This window comes from Triticum aestivum, chromosome 5A (assembly GCF_018294505.1).
Source record: "Triticum aestivum cultivar Chinese Spring chromosome 5A, IWGSC CS RefSeq v2.1, whole genome shotgun sequence".
In the NCBI taxonomy this organism is placed as follows: Eukaryota; Viridiplantae; Streptophyta; class Magnoliopsida; order Poales; family Poaceae; genus Triticum; species Triticum aestivum.
Window position 1 is genome coordinate 127,572,820 of NC_057806.1, and position 8,734 is coordinate 127,581,553.

Consider the following 8,734-nt stretch of genomic DNA (forward strand, 5'->3'; position numbering starts at 1 on the left):
TGGCACATGCCGGGATACATACTTGATCCTTCTTCCTTCTGGTGTGGTAAGCAAAATTGACTTACTAGCACACTCAATGTTTCCTTCATACTTCGATAACCAATCCATGCCTAATATCACATCCAATCCTTGAGATTCCAATACTATTAGGTCTAAGGGAAACACATAGTTACCAATCCTTAATGGTAACCGATCACACCATCGTCTAGCCATAAACTCCGCTCCTGGTGAGCTTACTAACATGGGTGACCTAAGGGCTTGGGTTGGCAGGTTATATTTATCCACAAATCCCCTTGATATGTATGAATGCGATGCACCAGTGTCAAAAAGAACAAGTGCAGTAAATGACTTAACCAAAACTTACCGATTACTGCATCGGGCTGATCTTCAACCTCCTCCGCATTAATGTGGTTCACCTATCCCCTATTGAAAGGGTTCGGCTTCTTCCCAGAGCTTCCATTGCCATTTCCATTCTGGCCTTCGGGACATTCATTGGCATAATGTCCGGTCTTAGAACACTTGAAACAGGTGACTTGACTCAGGTCTCTCTTGGTTGGGGTCGATGGGGTGGTCCGGTTCTGGCCGTTGCTTCCTCCATTCCCATTACCATTCTTATGGCCATTATGGTTGTGCGAGCTACCTCCTCCATGGGTGTGCTGAAACTGAAATCCTGGTTTAGGGGTAAAACGGGGCTTCTGCTGGGCTCCAGAGTTATACTTCCCCTGTCCATACTTCCTCTTACGGTTCTCAATCTGCTGTTGCTTTCCTTCAATCATGATGGCACGATCTACCAACTCCTGGTAGTTGTTGAAACTTGCTACCATCAACTGCATGCTTAGTTCATCATTCAGTCCTTCCAGAAACTTCTCCTGCTTAGCTGCATCCGTAGCAACGTCATCTGGGGCATAACGTGCTAACTTGCTGAAATCGTCAACGTACTGGCCAACTGTCCTTCCTCCTTGGCGTAAGTTGCGAAACTCACGCTTCTTCATGGCCATAGCTCCTGCTGAAACATGGGCAGTGCGGAAAGCTTGCTGAAACTGATCCCATGTGACAGTGTCAACTGGGTAAGTGGCTGTGAAATTCTCCCACCATGCTGCCGCGGGTCCGTCAAGCTGGTGAGCGGCAAACTTCACTTTCTCACCATCCGTGCATCCTGCAGTGGTCAACTCCCTTCCTATCTTGCGGAGCCAATCGTCTGCTACTATCGGCTCGGTGCTACTGGAAAACACCGGCGGATTCAGCCTAAGGAAACGGGCTAAGTGGTCAACAGGTGGTGGTGGTGGTGGGTTGTTGTTGTTGTTCTGCTGGTTCTGGACTAACATCTGCATCAATTGATTCTGCTGCTGGATCAACTGAGTGAGCTCCGGTGGAAATCCATTGTCACGTCTCGGAGGCATCTGAGGGTTTAGAAAAGACGAGAATTGAGAATAGAGTGAGGTCTAAAGGGAAAACACTACCCCAATGCACATGAGCAAATGCACACAAAATCACTTCATTCAATCAAACAAGGGCTTACAAACGGTCTAAACTATCGCAAAAGTGCTCGAACTATAATGTTTACATGGGGGAATACTACTACTATCTGGTGGTCATCTAGAAATTTGAACCGGTGGAAGACTCCATGATATCTGCTCCAGCTTCGTCTTCAAAGTCGGGTTCACTTGGATCCGAATCGGTGTCGTCGATGATGATGTAGTTGTCCGGACATGCGACGTACTCGTCTTCCTCCTGGATGCTAACTTCCTCTTGAGTTCTTCAATCTCCTGCTTAAGATCGCCATTGTGTCTTGCTAGAGCTACGATCTCGTCCATGTAGTCCTTGCGTGTAGACTTCAGTTCTCCTTCTAGCTCGATGATCCTTGCCTTCGCATTCTTCAACTCTATCATATCATTGCACATCTGGTTCTCGTGGCGTCGAATGTGCTGGTTTAACTCCTGGATGAAAGATGCAATGGATCTATCCTTCTTGGTGCTGACTAACTCCCATTGTTCATCTCGGCGTCCGCAAATCTGGTAGATAGTGTCCTTGAGGTCTTCTTGATAAACTTCTCCAATGCGTCCTATGGTGATATGAGCTGCCATGCTCCTTCCCAGACTCCAGGTTGGTGCATTGAAAACACTATCTATAGGCTTCGTGATTGGCGCGAATGTTCTTCCCGGAACGTGAGCTTGAATCTTCCAGCGCTCCTCTTCAGGCAGAGTGGCGTTGAAGGTTCCCGTGAAGCTTGGTAATCCAATGTTCAGGTACTTGGTGACTTCCTTCAAGTGAAATCCAAAGGTGTGCCTTCATCCGGTTGAGCGTACTTAATCTTCGCGTTCGTCATCCTAAAAGAGTAGAAAAGATGAGGAGTTAGAAAATGAGAAGAGAAGGGTGATCTATGGCTTTAACTTAGTGGTCGTGTCCTACAGTCAGCGTGTGCTCTGATACCATCTCTGTAGCGACCCGACCCGAATGGATCAAGTGCTCTGTGCTCAGGTGTCATCCCTGGATCAGTAATGCTGACACCACACAGTACATCGAAGGATTTATAGCAGAGTGGCAATCACACACTTATTACATCGTTGTCTCAAAGAGAACTTATTACAATAAATATGGCTTAAGGCCATCTAATAATCGATAACAGCGGAAGACTCGGAAGATAAATGGGTCCATCAACTCCAACGGCATCACTGAGTATAGGGCCACGACCTAAAAGCACCTTACTCGTCGTCTGAAAAGTCTGCAACATGAGAAGTTGCAGCCCGAAAACGGGTCAGCACATGGAATATGCTGGCAATGTAACACATAGAGAGTAATGGAATGAAACAGCTATACTATATGCATATATGGCTGGTGGAAAGCTCTATGGTTACAGTTTTGCGTAAAGCCAGTTTTTCCCTACTGCAAAGGAATAAATTTATTTAACTATCATGGTAGTTGTTAAACATCGAGAATGGTTGACAGCATTCCGATCCCAATTAAGTGAACATTAAAACCCAACAACATTAATTAGAAGTAACATGTTGAGATTCACATGATATTCAAGTACTAGATACTCAAGTTGTCCATAACCGGGGACACGGCTAATCATGATTAGTTTGTACACTCTGCAGAGGTTTGCGCACTTTTCCCCACATGACTCGATCGCCTCCGTTTGTTTTCTCGCACTACATGGTGTTTGAGAAACGGATGACCGAGACATAGTCTTTCAGAAGCGCTAGCACCTTACATGTGGGGTAGACCGTACCACCTACAACCCCTACATCTGCTAGTCCACCCCGTAAGAGTTCGCACAACTTAGTCAACTATGCCAGAGCCCATAGTAGCATGTGGCTGCACACGGAAGTTTCTAGCATGAATGATCTTATGATCCCTTTGAGCCTGGGTGGCGGTCCAAAATAAAACAGGCAAGTCCTGATAGACATCAGGTGCCTCAATCCACCCAGATGTGTGTTTAAGTTGCCACCTTAGATAAACCATTAAAATTATCAACTCACATCTGTCATGGATATCACTCACCCAATCCACGTCTACTAGCATAGCATGGCATAATAAGCAAACGTAGAAGTAACTCCCAAAGGTTTCATAATAATACAGGTAATAGGTACTACCTCATCTACTTCCCATCCCACAATTTAATTAGATCCTAATCATGCAATGTGTGAGGATTGATCTAATGCAATAAAACATGGGTTGTAGAAAAGGTATGATCAAAGTGTTACTTGCCTTGCTGATGATCCGCGAGTCCTAGGGTTTCGAAGTAACAAGCGGCGCAATCCGGGTGATCTATCACAGACAAACAACAAGCACACAATAAGTACTCATCTAATGCACAGGTAAAACTCGAACAAGAGAACGAACCAGAAAGTTCAACTTAAGAACTCCGGTTGCAAAGAAAGAAAGAACCGAACAGACGACGGAAAAAACAAACGGCGGAAGAAAACAACTCGGTTCTAGCAAGTTGAAACTAGGTCAAATTTTACCGAGGCAAAAACTTGTTTAAGTTGATTAGACGGAACGGCGGTTTCGCAACGAAACTCCAGGCGCTTGAATCACCTGATTCCGATAAACGAGCGGGAAGAAAGACTAGAATGAAGATCGGATCTGAGATCACGATCCCGGAATAAGTCCGACGAAAAGAAAAAGAAGAACGATTAAACGAACGGGCGTCGTTAACCGGGGAATAATCGGTGATCACGTTCATTGAGACGAACGGTCCGAAAGAAGAACGAAAACCGATCTAGGGTTTTTGGAAAAGAAAACCGAAACAAAGAACGAAAGAAAACCGGAACGGTTAAGAAAGAACCGGAATGGTTTAGAAGAAAAACTGAACCGAGGGGAGAAAAAGAGACGCGGCGCGGGACAACCTCGGCGAGGCTCCGGCGAACGGCGGCGACGGCGGCTATAGGGCGGCGGCGGCGGGTGAGGGGCGCGGGGTGGGGCGCGGCTAAGGAGGAGAGGGGCTTGGGATTGATGTGAGGAGAGGGGGGTTGGGGTGTATTTATATAGGTGGGGGGGATTACTTGGGGTAGGGGGCAAGCAAAAGAGGGAAAACAAAACAAGGAAAGGGGGGCTAACCGGCCTAGAGTCCCTCTGGGACTCGGCCTAGAGCGAGGCAGGCGGCGGCCTGGCGCTGCGCCTGGCGCGCGCGCTGGCTGGGGAGGCGGCCGGCTGGCTGGCCCTTTGGCCCGGCTGGCCTTGGTCCTTTCTTTTTCTTTTTTAACTGGATTCGCGCGCAGAAAAACAAAAGAAAACTAAACTAAACGAACTCCAAAATTACTAAAGTAAATTTTCCCCGACTCCTAAAAATGAGTCAAACAAAATGAACTTTACTCCGGACCTAGATGCAATTTTTGAAAACGCGCATTTTTCCCTATCCAAATAAAAGCAAACAAAACTCCGGCAAAACCAAAATTTGATTTATTCATTAAATCTTCATTTTTCCTAACTTTGGGAAAGTCATATTATTCCCTCTCTCATATTTGATATTGGAAAAATAGTTGAAGATGAAATAAATAAATCAAATGATCCTCTTTTCAAAATTTGAGAAAACTCAAATATGAAAATAACGAAATCTCCAACTCTCTCCGAGGGTCCTTGAGTTGCGTGAAATTTCTAGGATCAACCAAAATGCAAGAAAATATGATATGCATGATGATCTAATGTATAACATTCCAAATTGAAAATTTGGGATGTTACAAACCTACCCCCCTTAAGATGAATCTCGCCCTCGAGATTCGGGTTGGCTAGAAAATAGGTGAGGGTGGTCCTTGAGCAAATCTTCTTCTCTTTCCCAGGTGGCTTCATCCTCTGAGTGGTGGTTCCACTGAACTTTGCAAAACTTGATAACCTTGCTGCGAGTAACTCTGCTGGCATAATCGAGAATCTTGACTGGCTTCTCCTCATATGTTAAGTCATCCTTCAACTGAATCGCTTCGAGTGGCACGGTATCTCTTAGCGGTACCTCTGCCATCTCGGCATGACATTTCTTCAGCTGAGAAACATGGAATACATCATGAACTCCTGACAGTCCCTCTGGTAATTCCAACTTATAAGCGACTTCTCCCATACGTTGCAAGATCTTATACGGTCCAACGAAACGCGGTGCTAACTTTCCCTTAACTCCAAAGCGCTTAACTCCTCGAAGTGGGGATACTCGGAGATAAACTCTGTCTCCGGTTTCGTAAACTGTCTCCTTGCGTTTAGAATCTGCGTAGCTCTTCTGCCTGGACTGGGCTACCTTGAGCCTATCGCGAATCAACTTAACTTTCCGTTCAGACTCCTTAATCAAATCTGGTCCAAAGAATTGACGGTCTCCAACTTCGTCCCATGACAACGGTGTCCTGCACCTCCTTCCGTATAAAGCTTCGAAAGGTGCCATCTTCAAACTGGTTTGGTAACTGTTGTTATAAGAAAACTCCGCATACGGCAAGTTATCGTCCCAACTAGATCCATAATCTAGTGCACAAGCTCTCAGCATATCTTCCAAAATCTGATTGACTCTCTCGGTCTGTCCATCTGTCTGCGGATGAAAAGCTGTGCTGAACTCTAGTCTGGTTCCTAAAGTTTCATGCAACTGATTCCAAAACTTTGAGGTAAATTGGGTTCCTCTATCTGATACGATACTCCTCGGAACTCCATGCAAACAAATGATCCTAGTCATGTATATCTTCGCCAACTTAGCACTGGTGTAAGTGGTCTTAACTGGAATAAAATGTGCTACCTTTGTCAAACGATCAACTACTACCCATATCGAGTCATAGCCTGCTTTCGTCCTGGGTAGTCCTGTGATAAAATCCATGCCTATCTTATCCCACTTCCATTCGGGTATCGGCAATGGTTGTAACAATCCTGCTGGCTTCTGATGCTCTGCCTTTACTCTCTGACATACGTCACAAACTGCTACATATGCTGCAATATCCTTATTCATTCCGGTCCACCAGAATGTTTCCTTCAAATCCAAATACATCTTGGTATTCCCTGGGTGAATCGAATACGGTGAATCATGTGCCTCTTGCAAAATCAACTTCCTGATCTCCGGGTCATTTGGCACATAAACACGGTCCTCAAACCATAAGGTATCGTGCTCATCCTCACGAAATCCCTTTGCTTTTCCTTCGCTCAATTTCTCTTTTATAGCAGCAATCTCCTTGTCAGATTTCTGAGCTTCTCTGATTTTATCCATCAATGTTGACTGAATCTCCAATGCTGCTACATAGCCTCTCGGAACTATTTCCAAACATAGCTCACGAAGGTTTTCTGCTAACTCCTTTGGTATTTTCCCCGTCATTAGAGTATTGACATGGCTCTTACGGCTCAATGCGTCAGCTACTACATTAGCTTTTCCGGGATGGTAATGCAATCTCATGTCATAATCCTTGATGAGCTCCAACCATCTCCTTTGTCTGAGGTTCAACTCCTTCTGCGTGAAAATGTACTTCAAACTCTTGTGATCCGTGTACACCTCACAATGATTTCCAATGAGGAAATGTCTCCATGTTTCAATGCATGCACTACGGCTGCTAACTCCAAATCATGCGTGGCATAATTCAACTCATGAGGCTTCAGTTGTCGTGAAGCATACGAAACAACTCTCCCTTCCTGCATAAGCACTGCTCCAAGTCCTCGACGTGAAGCGTCGCAATACACCTCATAATCCTTGGTCTGATCTGGCAAAATCAATACTGGTGAGGTAACCAAACGTTTCTTCAACTCCTGGAAACTAGCCTCACACTCCTCAGTCCATTTGAACTTAGTATCCTTCTTCAACAACTCCGTCATAGGCTTCGCAATCTTTGAGAAATTCTCAATGAATCTCCGGTAGTATCCTGCGAGTCCAAGAAAACTCCGGATCTCTCCAACTGTTGTTGGTGCTTCCCATTCGGTTACGGTCTCAACCTTTGTGGGGTCAACTGCTATACCTTCTCCGGATATAACGTGTCCGAGGAATCCAACTTCCTTCAACCAAAACTCACATTTGCTGAATTTGGCATATAACTGATGTTCCCTTAGTTTCTCCAAAACCAAACGCAAATGTTCCTTATGCTCCTCTTCATTCTTTGAATAAACCAGGATGTCATCAATGAACACTACGACGAACTTATCCAAAAACTCCATAAACACTTTGTTCATCAGGTTCATAAAATAGGCAGGTGCGTTAGTCAATCCAAATGACATAACGGTATACTCATACAGTCCATATCTCGTGGTGAATGCTGTCTTAGGTATGTCCTGCTTTCGAATCTTCAATTGATGGTACCCTGATCGCAAATCGATCTTGGAAAACACTTTAGCTCCTTGCAATCGATCAAACAGATCGTTGATCATTGGCAGTGGGTACTTGTTCTTGATGGTTACTTCATTCAATCCCCGATAATCTACAACCATCCTTAATGATCCATCCTTCTTTTCCACTAGAAGTACGGGTGATCCCCAAGGCGAAGAACTTGGGCGAATGTAACCTTTATCCAATAACTCCTTAATCTGATTCTTAATTTCCACCAAATCCTTTGCTGGCATCCGGTATGGTCGCTTCGATATTGGGCCTGTACCTGGCAATAACTCAATCAAAAACTCAATGTCCCTATCCGGTGGCATGCCTGGTAATTCCTCAGGAAATACATCAGGAAAATCCTTTACCACTGGTACTTCTTCTTGCACAACTCCTGTTAGGCAGTTTACTTGTGTCCTGTTTGGCACATGCCGGGATACATACTTGATCCTTCTCCCTTCTGGTGTGGTAAGCAAAATTGACTTACTAGCGCACTCAATATTCCCTTCATACTTGATAACCAATCCATGCCTAATATCACATCCAATCCTTGAGATTCCAATACTATTAGGTCTGAGGGAAACACATAGTTACCAATCCTTAATGGTAACCGATCACACCATCGTCTAGCCATAAACTCCGCTCCTGGTGAGCTTACTAACATGGGTGTCCTAAGGGCTTGGGTTGGCAGGTTATATTTATCCACAAATCCCCTTGATATGTATGAATGCGATGCACCAGTGTCAAAAAGAACAAGTGCAGTAAATGACTTAACCAGAAACTTACCGATTACTGCATCAGGCTGATCTTCAACCTCCTCCACATTAATGTGGTTCACCTGTCCCCTATTGAAAGGGTTCGGCTTCTTCCCAGAGCTTCCATTGCCATTTCCATTCTGGCCTTCGGGACATTCATTGGCATAATGTCCGGTCTTAGAACACTTGAAACAGGTGACTTGACTCAGGTCTCTCTTGGTTGGGG